Source organism: Ursus maritimus (assembly GCF_017311325.1).
Source record: "Ursus maritimus isolate PB19 chromosome X unlocalized genomic scaffold, ASM1731132v1 scaffold_X1, whole genome shotgun sequence".
Taxonomy (NCBI): domain Eukaryota; kingdom Metazoa; phylum Chordata; class Mammalia; order Carnivora; family Ursidae; genus Ursus; species Ursus maritimus.
This window is the reverse complement of record NW_024423319.1, coordinates 89,469,794-89,484,773: the sequence shown is the minus strand read 5'-3', so window position 1 is coordinate 89,484,773 and position 14,980 is coordinate 89,469,794. Positions and strand designations below refer to the sequence as shown.

The 14,980-nt window shown below is 42.4% G+C and overlaps 1 long non-coding RNA gene across 1 annotated transcript in view; it reads left to right on the top strand.

Moving 5' to 3' along the window:
• The window catches only part of LOC103668240, a 59,569-nt gene extending 45,028 nt beyond the window's left edge, over positions 1-14,541 (top strand). Inside the window, exon 2 of the long non-coding RNA XR_005835481.1 lies at positions 13,109-14,541. This is a non-coding gene — a long non-coding RNA (uncharacterized LOC103668240). The remainder of the gene's footprint in view (positions 1-13,108) is intronic.
• Positions 14,542-14,980: the final 439 nt, after the last annotated feature.

The window sequence follows — 14,980 nt, the reverse complement described above, 5'->3', positions numbered from 1 at the left end:
TATGTGTGATATATGCATAATAAAAATATAAAAATACACATAGAAATGATAACATCCGATTTGTGGTTGTCTCAAGGGTAGAGAGAATGAGAGTGAGAAGGGATACACAAGAGGGCTCCAGCTATATCTGAAATGTTTTATACCTTAAGCTGGGTGTTTGTTAGATTCCCCTGTATACCTTTTGTGTTTCTGAGATATTCCATGATGATTTTTTAAGGGCAGAAAGGAAGGTTAGATTTTAGGAGGCTTGAGTATAAAGTCAAAACACGGATTTGTGCATTGATTGGGACTGCTCTCAGTTACGACCACCCAAGTTACCAGTATCCCATGAGCAAATTCACCCTGTGTCCAGGGACTTCCCTGTCAGTTGCTGCTGAGACTAAAAATAACTCCCACCTCTGCTGCTGCATCACTGCCGGGCCCACCCCCGCTCCTTTTCCCTTCTTCTTTCTGTCATTGCTGGGAAGCCTCTGCCTGTGCTCACAGCCTTCTGGATATCTTCCAACTCCTTTTCCTGCCTGGTGCACTCCAATCCCCCAAGCTGTAGGAACCCCCACTTCTCACTGCAGAGTGGAGTAGGGAGGAGAGAAGGCGAGCTGTGTTCCTGTTCTCCCAAGTTGGAACTTAGAGTGGATTTTCACTGGGAAATAACACTCTACCCAACAACTGGCTTCCTGATCGTCATTAATACCAGAGTCCCACTTTGGTAGGGGTCATGGCCCCCAGGGGCCTGCTTGGGAACCAAAGTCATTCCTAACGAACTGAGGAAAATCTGTTCTGAATTCTATGACAGATTTTCCAACAAACTTTTGGAACAACACCAATTTTTAAGTTGTTAGTTCCCTCTAAAGCCCTAAGGGGCAAAGCTAAGTTGTCCGTGGCTAAAGGGGATAGATCCAAGGAAGCAAGGTTGCTGATGGTGAAGTAAGGCAGGGAACTTCAGGGAAACTCCAAAAGAACTTCCTGGGAAACAAAATTACATCATGGCTCACCTGCCCAGCTGCCTACTGCCCATGCTTCTACTGAAAAAGCCTTTTTCTCTCTGTTAAATATGAACAGTGTATTAACAGACTCCAGTGAGAAGATCTGACAATTTGCCACACAATGTGAATTCTAATTGCTTGAATAATACTGCACAATGGAATAATTTCCTACCCAGTAAAAATGATTCCTCCTTGCCTGAGTGATAATATCCTGTTGAAATATAATGCCGTTCCAGACAGTGACTGCATAATGTCTGGAGGCTTTTTTTTTTAATATAACCTTTAAATGCTAAGCATTAGAAATAAGGCAGTAGCAAGTGATAAAACATGTTCCCAGATGAAGAGAAGAATTCGTTGGGTCTGTGTTGGATCTACTAATTACCCAATGTCCTTGGATAAAATAGTGAGTCAATAAATTTGCAATGCATAGACAGTCTTTGCTCTGTTCTTTTAGAGAAGATAGGTTGTGTGAAAAGAATGGAAATGGATTTTTCCATAAAGTCAGTATGCAGTGTAACATCTGTATTTGGACAGGTACACACACCATGTTGTTAATTTTAATGCACCAATTTAATCCTTGTTATATGCATCACTGGACTCATAAAAGCAGATTTTTCTTTAGAAAATGAAATTGCAAGACATTTGTTGTCCAATGACCTAAGTGTGTAGAGCTCTATCCTTGGGTGCTGTCTAGGAATACGGAAGAAAGAGAAGATGTGGTCCCTGTTCTCAAGGCATTTAGAACACAGGCAATTCTTGGAAATTCAGAGCAGAAGGGAACCACACATCAGAAAGACGAGAAAAGTGAGGCCTGCAGAGGAAAAATGACCTTCCTGAGGTTACAGAGCTACGTAATGGAATTGTTCAGATGAAAACCAGGTGTCCAGAAACTGGAGCCCAATGCTACCCTCTTCTGCACCAGCCCTTTACAGCACCCATGTTGAGACAGGACCAATGCTGTCCCAGATTTGAAAGTTTCTGGAGGCTGGCCTATGTTTTTGGGCATATGGCTTCCTCCATGGGACTCTTGGGAGGCTCCTTTGCTGGGCCTCTCTGACTGCAGCCCTTATCATGGGCACCATACACTGTTTTTCCAACTGGCATCCCCTTTTAGCCCCTGGTTCTGGGACTGAGGTGAAAGGCTGGGGGCGGGGGTGCTTTACCCAGACCCTCATTGTGGAATCCACACTCTATCCAAGAAGTCTTCTTGGGCAAGACTTCAAACTGCTCCATATTTGATAAATACCACCCCCTTTGACTCTGAAAGTCCACTCCTAGGTATATCCACAAGAGAAATGTGTACCTATGTTTACTAAAGGACATGTGCTAGAATGTCCGTAGCTATTCACACAGTAGTCCCAAACTGGAAACTACTAAAATGCCTATCAGCTGTAGAATGGATAAATAAATGGTGAAATATATACACAATGGGATGCTATGCAACAATGAGAATAAACTACCTACAACTACATACAGCAATGCAACAATTTGATGACTCTCATCAATATGATCTTGAGCAAATGAAACCAGGCACCAAAGGGTCCATACTGTATGATTCCATTTATATAAAGAACAAAAAGAGGGGGCACCTGGGTGGCTCAGTCGATTAAGCATCCGATTCTTGGTTTCAGCTCAGGTCATGATCACAGGGTGGTGGGATCAAGCCCCACACTGGGCTGTGTGCTGGGCATGGAGTCTGCTTAAGATTCTCTCTCTCTCCTTCTCCCTCTATCCCCTCTCCCCCTCTCTGAAAAAAAAAAAAAAAGAACAAAAAGAGGCAAAACTAATCTATGCTATCAGAGGTTAGGATAGCAGTTATCCTTAGGAGGTAGTGGTGACTGAAAGGGCACACAGGGACATTGTAAGACACTGGTAATTAATGTTCTGGTTTCATGGGGATGTTTAGTTAATGAAAATTCATCAATCTGCAAACCTGCTATTTTGGCACATTTTAATACATAGCATATATTTCGAAAAAGGTTAACAAAAAAAGGCTCCAGACAGACTCTTCCGGCCCCGCCCCAGCTCCCACATGTGGGAGTGCCGGCTGATTCCAGCATTGCCCCTCTCTCCCACTGCCACAGGCTCGTGCTCCAGTCCTGCTTCCCCAGCTACAGGGAACATACAGCAGCCTCTTTAAGTGGTCCCCTTAATGCCCTCTCTCATGAGGCTGGAGGTTAGAAAGCAGCTCCCCCCCTCCCCCCCCTCCCAGGGGCAGGAGGAAGGATACTCATAGACATAGAATGACAATAGACTTCTCCACAGTATCCTCTTCACAAATCCTCCTTCCCTCTCCCCTCTCTTGACACGTTTATAATCAAAATTGTTGAGGGCATTTGAGAGTCTTAGAGTTTCTTGTAAAGTCTGCCTCTGTGCACCTGTCCACACTAATTTTGGAGAGTAATACCTCTTCTGTTGGTACAAAACAGCATCAGGATGATCCCATTTTAATATCTTGTTATGTAAGTAAATAAGAAAATCCATCCACAGTAATGACTTACCACATTCACATAGTCCTTGGAGTTTATAAAGAGAATTCCGATCTATTTCTTTAATTTGGTGAGGTGACCTGCCCTGCCTGAAGTCACAAAAGTACTACACAAGGACACTGGAACCCCAGGCCAGGTGCTCTGATTCCAGATTTATTCTGCAGTAGTTGAGAATTACCAGATATAGCTGGCACTGTTAGTTCCCTACCCAAACCCATTTCTCCTTCTAGAATCACCTTCCTGTGACCATGTGCTCAGGGAAAGTATTCCCTCCCACTCCCAGACAGTTAGGGTGACTCCATTCCTTTTGTGTTGTGATGGGCTTAGGCATGGACATTTGATCCAGACTTGGCCAGTGAAATCTGAGGGGATGTCTGCTGTGGGGAATTCAGGAAGGTTTTGCTCACTCTTGGAAAGGAACACAAGACAGGAGACGTTCCCCTCCCCCAATCACCTTTTTTTGTTCCCCCTCCCAATGCTGTTTTGTGAGGATGCGATACCTGAAGTTGCTGCAGCTATCTTATGATCATGAGGCACAAACATGAAGGTAAAACCCAGCATCCCATAAAGAAGATGTGGTATACACACACACACAATGGGAGACTACTCAGCCATAAAAAAGAATGAAATCTTGCTATTTGCAACAACATGGGTGGAACTAGAGAGTATTATGCTAAGCAAAATAAGTCGAAGAAAGACAAATACCATATGATTTCACTTACATGTGGAATTTAAGAAATAAAACAAACAAGCAAAGGGAAAAAAAGAGAGAGAGAGAGAGAGAGAGAGAGAGAAAAGCCAGGAAACAGACTCTTAACTATAGAGAACAAACTGATGGTTACCAGAGGGGAGGTGGGCGGGAATGGGTGAAATAGGCAATGGGGATTAAGGAGGGCACTTGCTGTGATGAGTACCAGGAGATGTATGGAAGTATTAAATCTTTATATTGTACACCTGAAACTGATATAACACTGTATGTTAACTGGAATTAAAAACTTTTTTTAAAAAAACCTCAGCATCTTAAACACAGGGCAACAGTAAGAAAAAAACAAAACAAAACAAAATACTGAATCCTTGATAATGTTCTGCCACTAAATTAGATAACTCTGGAACAACCCCCAGACATATTATATGAATTAATAAATGCCATTTTCAAAAGATTTTATTTATTTATTTGACAAAGAGAGAGCACAAGCAGCGGGAGCAGGAGAGGAAGAAGTAGGTTCCCCACTGAGCAGGGAGCCCGACGCGGGCTCGGTCCCAGGACCCTGGGATCACGACCCAAGCTGAAGGCAGACGCTCAACTGAGTGAGCCACCCAGGCGCCCCAATAAATGCCATTATTTTAAAGGCAGTTTTAGCCAAGTATTCTCTCCTTGGAACCAGAAGCATTCTAACCAAAACCAGTAACATTTTAGTACCATATTGTTCTTTATAACATTACCAATACTCATTTATTAGATGACATAGCAAAACAGATACCAATCATAGGGGAGAGAACACAGGGTTCTAGCCCAGGAAGAGACAAATGACGTACTAGAAAAAGAGTAAATAGGTGGCCAAAAAAAGGATGGATGAGTGGAGGGAATTCGTTTCTCCAGATTGGAGATCGAGCTAAAAGAGGGCCATAAGTAGACTACAGCAAAGCTAAGCTACACGCACTGCGTCTCCCCTCATGCCAAGTTGACTGTACAGTTTATGGATTAGACTTCCCCTACAGGAGAAGTTACACTCTTTCGATGTGCAGCCTCAAACTAGAAAAAAAAAAAAAAAGAACCCTAAGTATTAAAGAACAAGCAACAATATTTCTTATGTTTAGCATTGCTGACATTATCTATTTGGTTCTTTCCATTTTTGTCTCTTTAATGGGCTAGATAACTGGAGATAGTTTCTTAAGAGGTTGAGACTTACTGGATGATCACAATGTTCCAGACATTGTGCTAGGGGCTCTGTAAGTATAGTCTATTTTAATCTTTATGGCAACTGTGGCAAATACTGTCAGTTGCCTGTGTAGTATCCATTTTGTCCTCCTTCCTTGCCCCTCTCAGGATGCTTGTGCCAGAGAGCAGCTCCCCTCCCTCCCCCTCGGCAGAGGAGGGGTGATTCACCTTGGCAGTAGCCTTCTACAAAGAATTCTCTTCACAAATCCTCCTTCCTCACGTGGCTCTGGTTTTGTTCAGGGAGACGATGTTCCCAGGTAAAAACATCACCTTTCCAGACTTCTTTGGGGAAGCCTGTGACAGAGTCTTAGACAATGAGAAGTAGGCAAAATTGCTGGTTGGGTTGTTCAGGAAACTCTTTTTTTTTTTTTTAACACTTCAAAGGAGCGCCAAAATACATATGTATCTTGTATTTGCTTCCCAGTAATGTTCATACAGAGGGTATGCACTACAGAGATCTGGGTTTGTAAGAAAAATTGGACTGTTTGGAACTCTGTTACCCAGTTTTCATGGGCATACATGTACGCAGACATATATGTAAATTTTGCAAGTGTCTATGACATAACTTTTAAATCTGACAATAAATAGGTAAGATCAAATTGTCCCCACAGGTGACTTAATATTGGTGAACACAGTGCCTTTGTTCGGTATTTACAGCACAGAGCCAAGGCACATGGGGTCCAGCATACTTTGTGAAACAGTTACACACATTTCATTTTATAATATGGACACTTCACAGTAAATAACCTGAGAGCAAGAACATTTTGGAAATAGTGACAGGGGGCTGGTATGCCATTTTAGGTATCCATAAATGTGAACTTTTTAAATTAAGGACAACATGGACTCATTTTTTTCATATACTTTTCCCTAGATTTTAGTTGTGTTTTTTAAGATTTTTTTTTTAAGATTTTAAGTATTCTCTACACCCAACGTGGGGCTTGAACTCATGACCCCAAGATTAAGAGTCACATGCTCTACCGACTGAACCAGCCAGGTGCCCCTGAAGATTTTATTTTTAAGTGATCTCTACACCCAACATGGGGCTTGAACTCACAACCCCGACATCAAGAGTCACATGCTCCACCGACGGAGCCAGCCAGGCGCCCCAAGTTCTTACTTTTTATTTTACCATAAATAGATTTTTTAATGTTTTTTTATTATATTATGTTAGTCACCATACAATACATCCCCGGTTTCTGATGTAAAGTTCGATGATTCATTAGTTGCGTATAGCACCCAGTGCACCATGCAATACATGCCCTCCTTACTACCCATCACCGGCCTATCCCATTCCCCCACCCCCCTCCCCTCTGAAGCCCTCAGTTTGTTTCTCAGAGTCCATAGTCTCTCATGCTTCATTTCCCCTTCTGATTACCCTCCCTTTCTTTATCCCTTTCTTCTCCTACCGATCATCCTAGTTCTTATGTTCCATAGATGAGAGAAATCATATGATAATTGTCTTTCTCTGCTTGACTTATTTCACTTAGCATTATCTCCTCCAGTGCCGTCCATGTTGCAGCAAATGTTGAGAACTCGTTCTTTCTGATAGCTGAGTAATATTCCATTGTATATATGGACCACAGCTTCTTAATCCAGTCATCTGTTGAAGGGCATCTCGGTTCCTTCCACGATTTAGCTATTGTGGACAATGGTGCTATGAACATTGGGGTGCATATGGCCCTTCTCTTCACTACATCTGTATCTTTGGGGTAAATACCCAGTAGCGCAATGGCTGGATCATAGGGTAGCTCAATTTTTAACTTTTTAAGGGACCTCCACACTGTTTTCCAGAGTGGCTGTACCAACTTGCATTCCCACCAACAATGTAGGAGGGAATCCCCTTTCTCCACATCCTCTCCATAAATAGATTTTAATCATGATTTAAACATATGAGGGCCTGGTTCCACTTTTTAAAAATCTTCATTTATTTTTAAAATTTGACATATAACATTATATTAGTTTCAGGTGCACAAGAAAAACTTTTTAAAGGTGGGGCCAACTCAGCTCACTTGTCTCTTTGGCTTTTTGCCCTTTGTCCTTTGCCGTTCTTCCTGGAATATGGATGTGATAATCAGAGGTCAAGCAGCCATCTAAGAAGCATAAAGACAAAAGCCAAGCATGATTGTGCCCAAAGCTAGGAGGAGCCTTGTTGGCCATGGCACTATGGAGACTTTATACTAACCCTGGACTGCCTTCCTGTAAACTTCTTCATTATGGAAGAAAAATATACTTCTGTTTAGTTAAACTTTTGTGGTCAAGTTTCTATTCTATGCAGTTGAATACATGCTAACTGATATAGCTGTACACCAAAGTTTGCCTTTTCAAAATTTGTGAAATTTATCATGCACAGAATGGTTGAAATGCATATATAGGATTTGAATATGATCAACTCTCCCTCCTCCTGGATTCCACTCCACTCTCCTCCCCCGCAGTAGAGATGACCATCCCGACCTGTGGCAATATTTTTTCTCAGTTCGTTGTCATCCCTTTAAAAATTAGCCTCTTGTTCTTATTTTTTAAAAAATAATGAGTTTCCTTTCCCAGATTCCATTATGACAATAAACAAGATGTTCAAAAAAACAAAACCCTACAGGGACAAAGAGATTGGGAGAGAAAACTACAAAATCTCAGAAGCAAGAAAGCAGATGGACAACTCATTACTGATCCAGCAGACTAGAAGAGGCTGACTCCTAAGTTTCTCAAGGGGGTTAGAGAGACCAAAAAGCAAGATAATTTCTGGTGTGAAACTCCAGAATAGCTCAGGATTTGGGGTCGACCCATAACTCTGAAAGTGGGGTGTAAGTGGGGCTGGAAAACAAGAGGTTTCATTGCAAATAGGTGTAACAGTCAGGATCTGGTCAGGAGACAGAAAAACCTCAGCAATTATTTGAATAGATAGAATTTAATATAAAGAATTGTTAACTAGGCATAAAGTTGAACTCTAAGGTATCACAGAGGCAGTAACTACAGGAAGCAGCTGCCACTCCCAGGCTGCTGGGGGGTGCGGGGGATGGAATTATTAGAACCTACAAGCTTGGAGGAGATGCCCATGAGGCTGGGACCCAGATCCCTGAGGAGCAATTGCTGCTTGGCCAGTGCTGGTGTCTCTGGTGCAGGGACCAGGGGGTGGGGGGCCACGATGAGACTGGTTCTGTGAGTGTCGGAAAAAACTGCAAACTGACTTAAACTGTTGCTGCAGGAAGGAACCCTTGCTGGAGCAAAGAAGCATTGCTGGGGGGGCGCCTGGGTGGCACAGCGGTTAAGCATCTGCCTTCGGCTCAGGGCGTGATCCTGGCGTTGTGGGATCGAGCCCCACATCAGGCTCCTCCGCTATGAGCCTGCTTCTTCCTCTCCCACTTCCCCTGCTTGTGTTCCCTCTCTCTCTGGCTGTCTCTATCTCTGTCAAATAAATAAAATCTTTAAAAAAAAAAAAAAAAAGAAGCATTGCTGGGGGGCTGCTCACAGCAGTAGAAAGGTAATTGGAAGTAGCTTGCTCCTTCTTTCCCCAGCCTTTCGGGTTCCCTCTATTGACCTCTGTGGGCAGAATCTAATAAGGAATAGCTGGCATAATCACTGAGGTTTGAGGAGTCTCAACACTGGTGTTGCAAAGCAGAGCACAGAAAGGTTGGGTTTAGAGCTGAGAGACGTGACATAGTAACAGGCAGTGTTGGTAGTAGAAGCAAGTTTAAACCCAGATCTCCATCCTCAGCAAAGCAACTGCTGCTTCCCCCACTCTAGCTGAATACTGAGGTGTATTCTCTGGAGGGTAGAGGGTCTCTGGTCTGGGGGACATTAACCATTGTTGAGGGTGGGATCCTGTGTTGAAAATAGGGATTAAGCAAAGGCTTACTGAACACCTGGGCCTCAGCCCTTTTCTCCCAAATGACCTTCACTGAAAGATATATATTCTCCCAACGGGATTGGAAGCTTCTCTGAGAATTTGACAGCCCAAGACAAAAGAGCTAAATATCCTGGTATCAATATAAGGGTCTAGCTAGATTGTAGTGAAATTTATGATCAGTAACCCCCTCTCTTCCAACCATGCTTTTAGGTTATAATCTTAAATGTGAGCAGGATAGCCAGGGACTTCCAGACATCTCAGGAAACTCTCTAAGGTACAAGGTAGAAGCCAAGGATTGAGGAAAAAAGAACCTGGAGAAATAGAGACTATGCTGAGAGATATTATCTTTGATATTTAATATTTTCTGAAAAATAAGATACTGCAACCAAATAAAAAGGAAGTCAATGAAAAGGAAACATTTAGAGAATAGGAAAGAATCCTTGGAAATTAAAAATAAGATAGCAGAAATGAAAAATTCAATAAGAGGACTAGAAGCTAAAGTTGAGGAAATCTCCTAGCATGTGGAGCAAAAAGACAAAGAGAGAGAAAATAGGAGCTTAAAGATAATAAAAGCAGTGTGTCTCAAGAAAGTCAACATATGAGTGAGTTCCAGAGTAAGAATACATGGAAAATGGAATGGCAGAAATCATCAAAGAAATAATTCAAGGGAATTTCTCTGACTTGAAGGGTATTAGTTTCCAGACCAAAAGGGCTCAGTATGGGTCCAGCACCAAGGCTGAGCAAAAAACACAGCTATACCAAGGCACATAGCCATGAAATTTTAGAAACAAGGGACAAATAAAAGATCCTATAAGATACAGGAAAAAAAAAATTGTTACACCAGGCTAGGGCCAACCTCAGGAATCTTTGTTGGAGAGACCTCACTGTGCTGGCCAAGTACTCTAGCAGGAATCATATCCAACTAAAATAAATAGCTGCCATTTATTAAACACCAAAGACTTTACACATGTAATCTCTCTTAATTTTATAAACATTCAACAAATCACATAATCCTATCCCCATTTTATAGATGGGGAAATTAGAGCTCTAGGAGGTATGTGACTTGGATAAGTTTACACAGCTATTAAGAGTTAATAACAGGGCACCTGGGTGATTTAGTCGGTAAGCATCCAACTCTTGATTTTGGCTCAGGTCATGATCTCAGGGTTGTGAGATTGAGCCCCGCATCAGCTCCATGCTGGGCGTAGAGCCTACTTAAGATTCTTTCCCTCTCCCTCTGCCTCTCCCCTCCTCTCTCTCCCTTTCTAAAAAAGAGAGAGAGAGAGAGTTAATAACAACAATAGCTTAACATACGTTAAATGCTTATTATGTGCCAGACTCCATGCTATAAGTTGGTGGCCTACCCAGCAGCCATCCACCTGCTAACAGAATCCTAACTTTGTTCAGATTATCTGTTCCTCATGAAAAGGGATCGTATCTCCAGCCTGATGGTCCAAGCCAATCCAGATCTTATTTCCCTTTGTCAGTGATTGAATTAAAGGCAGTCTTCTGAGCCAGCTCTGGCCAAAGAGATGAGAAGGGGAGTCAGTGAAGAATTTCGGGGAAACATTTTCTCACTTGAAAAAGGACACAAGACAAAAGGATGGCTCTCCTCTGCTACTACATCTTGTAGTGTTTGGATGTGATGCCTGGACCAATAGTAGCCGTCTTATGACCGTGAGAGGAGACAGCCTAGGAAGGCCTACAAGCTGAGATTGGAGGAACAAAGCTGGAAGGACCCTAGGCCCTTGATGAGCTAACCAATCCGGAAATTTCTCTCCTTTTGGACTTCTTGTTATGTGAGATAATAAATTTTCCTTATTATTTCAGAAAAAAAATTAGTTACATAGGATCACGTGTCAGAATGGGTCTGAACTTCTCAACAGCAACACTTGGAACCTAGAAGACAAGTGAGCAATGCCAAAGAAATGCCAAAATGCCAAAGAAAATGAATTCTGACCTAAAATTCTGTACCTGCAAAATAATCAATTAATGAGAGGGTAGATTAAAGGCATTCCCAGATACTCAAAGTCTCAAAAAAAATTTTTTTAGATTTTTATTTATTTATTTGAGAGAGAGAGAGCATGAGTGGGGAGGGGGCAGATGGAGAGGGAGAAGCAGACTCCCCCCTAAGCAGGGAGCCTGACACGGGGCTTGATCCCAGGACCCTGGGATCATGACCTGAGCCGAAGGAAGACACTTAACCAACTGAGCCACCCAAATGCCCCGCAAAGTCTCAAAAAAATTTACCTCCCATGCATGCCATTCTCAGAAGCTCCTGGAAATCCTCCATGAAAACAATGGATAGACCCAAGAAAGAGAAATCTATGGGAACCAAGAAACAGGATATAATGAGAGAGGTGACAGGAGTATCAGGGATGGTAGTGAAAAGAAACTACAAGACAGCAGCTGAGCCCCAGGAGTAGAAAGCAATCAATATAGAGTGGAGAGGATCAGATATATCTAGGAAAGAGTTCTTCAAGAAGATGAAATTGATGAAATACTTGATGAATTTGAACATACTGAAAGGAGATTTAGACAATGAGGGAAGATTTGGGGAATGAATTCATTACAAGTGGGTAGGAAATAACACAAGTGAGAAAACCAGACAGCTAGTAGTTCCAGGAAAATGAAAAAGTTAAGCAAGCAAAGAAAAGTAATTGTGGAGTACTTCCTAGCTTAGCCAGGAATTATATTTACATAGCATAGTAATATAAAGAATGAATATTGGTTTAGCCCAGTTATGATACACCTCTGTTGGGAGGCTTGGGGAATGGAAAGGGTGGTTATATGTGGTAACCAAGGAGGGGAAATCAGTGCAAGAGCAACAAGTCTTCATTTCTCAAGCTGAGACATCAGTAGACAATACCTACACTGCACAAAGCAAATGTAATCACTATGAGCATGTTATTTAATGATGTGAAAGGAAATTCCAAAAGAAACAGCTAAGAAGGAAACAAATGGTTACCTTTGGGGAGTGGAAAATGGAGGTGATGGAGTGCAGAAAACTGTTTTGTTTTTTTTCTTTTTTTTTTTTTTAAGATTTTATTTATGTATTTGACAGAGGTAGAGACAGCCAGTGAGAGAGGGAACACAAGCAGGGGAGTGGGAGAGGAAGAAGCAGGCTCACAGCAGAAGAGCCTGATGTGGGGCTCGATCCCATAACGCCGAGATCACACCCTGAGCCGAAGGCAGACGCCCAACCGCTGTGCCACCCAGGCGCCCCTATTTTGTTTTTTTTTCCATTATTAGCTTCATAAAACTGATTGACTGTCTAGGAGTTTGGATAACTTTAGTAAAAATTAAAAATAGATTTAAAACATGAGAGGGGCGCCTGGGTGGCTCAGTCAGTTAAGTGTCTGACTCTTGATTTTGGCTCAGGTCCCGATCTCAATGTTGTGAGATGGAGGCCCCCTGTTGGGCTCCACACTGGGCATGGAGCCTGCTTAACATTCTCTCTCTCCCTCACCCTCTGTGCCTCCCCCAACCTGATCGCTCGTGCATGAAACCGCCAAAAAATTTTCTTAAAAGAAAGAGCCAATTATTAACTCCAAGGCAAATATGAGTTATTCAAGGAAATAGAGTCCACTAAATGTGCTCTGCTGAGGGGCGCCTGGGTGACACAGTCGGTTAAGCGTCAGACTCTTGATTTCCGCTCAGGTCATTATCTCCGGGTGGTGAGATCGAGCCCCACCTTGGGCTCTGCGCTCATCAGGGAGTCTGCCCCTCTCCCTCCTCCTCTCCCTCTGCCCCTCCCCCTGCACACGTGCTCTCTCTCTCTCACATAAATAAATAAATCTTTAAAATAAATAAATGTGTTCGGCTGTGAATACTAGTTACATAATTTGCCTTCCAGATTCAGCCACCCTTCACCTGCTCTGTGCCTAGGAGGCACACTTCTATGGACTCCACCAACAGGCTCCTATGCCCTCTGGCTTCCAGGTGAGTTCTTCCCCTGGAAAGCTTCAGCAGGAGATCGAAGGGAGGAAGGAGATGAGTTGAAGGTATGTGGTTCACTCTCTGTCTTCCTATCATGGTCATCTCAGGCTGGCCTCATGCCCTGACAATGGTACAGCTGCTGTCAGGCGGCTCTCACTGTACACTTTTAGGTCTCCAGGTTCTTTGGAGCCTAGGAGTGGTAATGGAGCCCCCACAGTTCTAGCAGCCCTATCTCCAGTGGTTTTCCTATACCCATCCCCCTCTTTTTACAGATGGTCCCTTATTAAATTCTTCTCAAACTACCCAATTTGAGTGTGCCATCTATTTCTTGCTGGGATCCTGGCCCATACATACAACCATGATAATATGAACAATGAATGTTGACTTAATCAAAAACTCATGACATATTGGGAGGTGAGGGAGAAAATATGTGAATATGTTTGAAGAAGATGCATTGAAAGGGAGCTAAGTCCTCATTTTCCATGAGAAGAAAATAGATGATACGTAAAAGCAAAAGAAAAAATGAAATAGGAATATAATCATGTTATTTAGAAATATGGAAGTAATCCCAGAAGATATAGCAAAATGGAGTCAAGGAAATGAAGATCCTCCTGACTAGTTATTTGGCTATCTGAGGAATAGATTCTAAAGCGATGCTTTTTGGACCATGGTTTGAGACTCATTAGAGTCTTGATCAATTTAGTGAATATCGGTCAGTTCTTTTATTAATTAGAACAGAGTAGAAATTATCAACATTTATCACAAGTAGTGAGAGTAAATATGATTTTGTTAAATGGTTCAGTTTTATACTTCTGTGTGTGATATAAAATGTATTATTGTGGACTGAGCTCAGAAAAGCTTGAAAGTCACTATTCTGAAAGATCGAATGGCAGCTGAAGACAGGGCAGAGAATTAAATATCTTAACCAAATGGAGTTAAAGGGTCATGTTACTCTCTGTAGATGCAGTTACATTTCACATGACTGACGGGAATAATAATTCACTGCATTTGTGTGAGGCCCTGCCAGGTTAACAGCCCCACATGCAGCTTTTAATATATTCACCCTGTTCATTATAATGTTCTTGGCTCACTAGCTAATAAAGAAATAAATCCAGGCCTCTCTGGTGGGATGATATATTGCTTTATCATGCAAGCCACTCCCTACAAAGAAGTATAATTGCTCAGGTTGGGGCAGGGGTTGGGGGGTGGGACACCACAATAGGGCTGGTAAGAAGAAGAAAAATTACTTCCAATACAGGAGGAAATGGGATGGACACCCAAACCTCTTTGCAACCAACTGACACTTACACCACAAGCCAGGTGATTCAGTGCTTAAGCCAACACGATTCCTAGAATGTAAAACCAAAAACGTTTACCTTGGGGTGCCTGGGTGGCACAGCCGTTAAGCGTCTGCCTTCAGCTCAGGGCGTGATCCCGGTGTTATGGGATCGAGCCCCACATCAGGCTCCTTCGCTATGAGCCTGCTTCTTCCTCTCCCACTCCCCCTGCTTGTGTTCTCTCTCTCTCGCTGGCTGTCTCTATCTCTGTCGAATAAATTTAAAAAAAAAAATCTAAAAAAAAAAAAAAACGTTTACCTTCTCACAAGAATAAGCATTTAACTTTCCTTTCGTTAGAGAGGTGGAAAATGAGGTCCAGCCTGGTGAAATAAATTGAAACAGTGTACTATTTTCAAATCTGCACGAAGATACCATTGTATCATACGTAGTTGAAGCTCTATATAATTATGGAATTCCAACTCTATTTATGCTATAAACTATGGAATGAAATG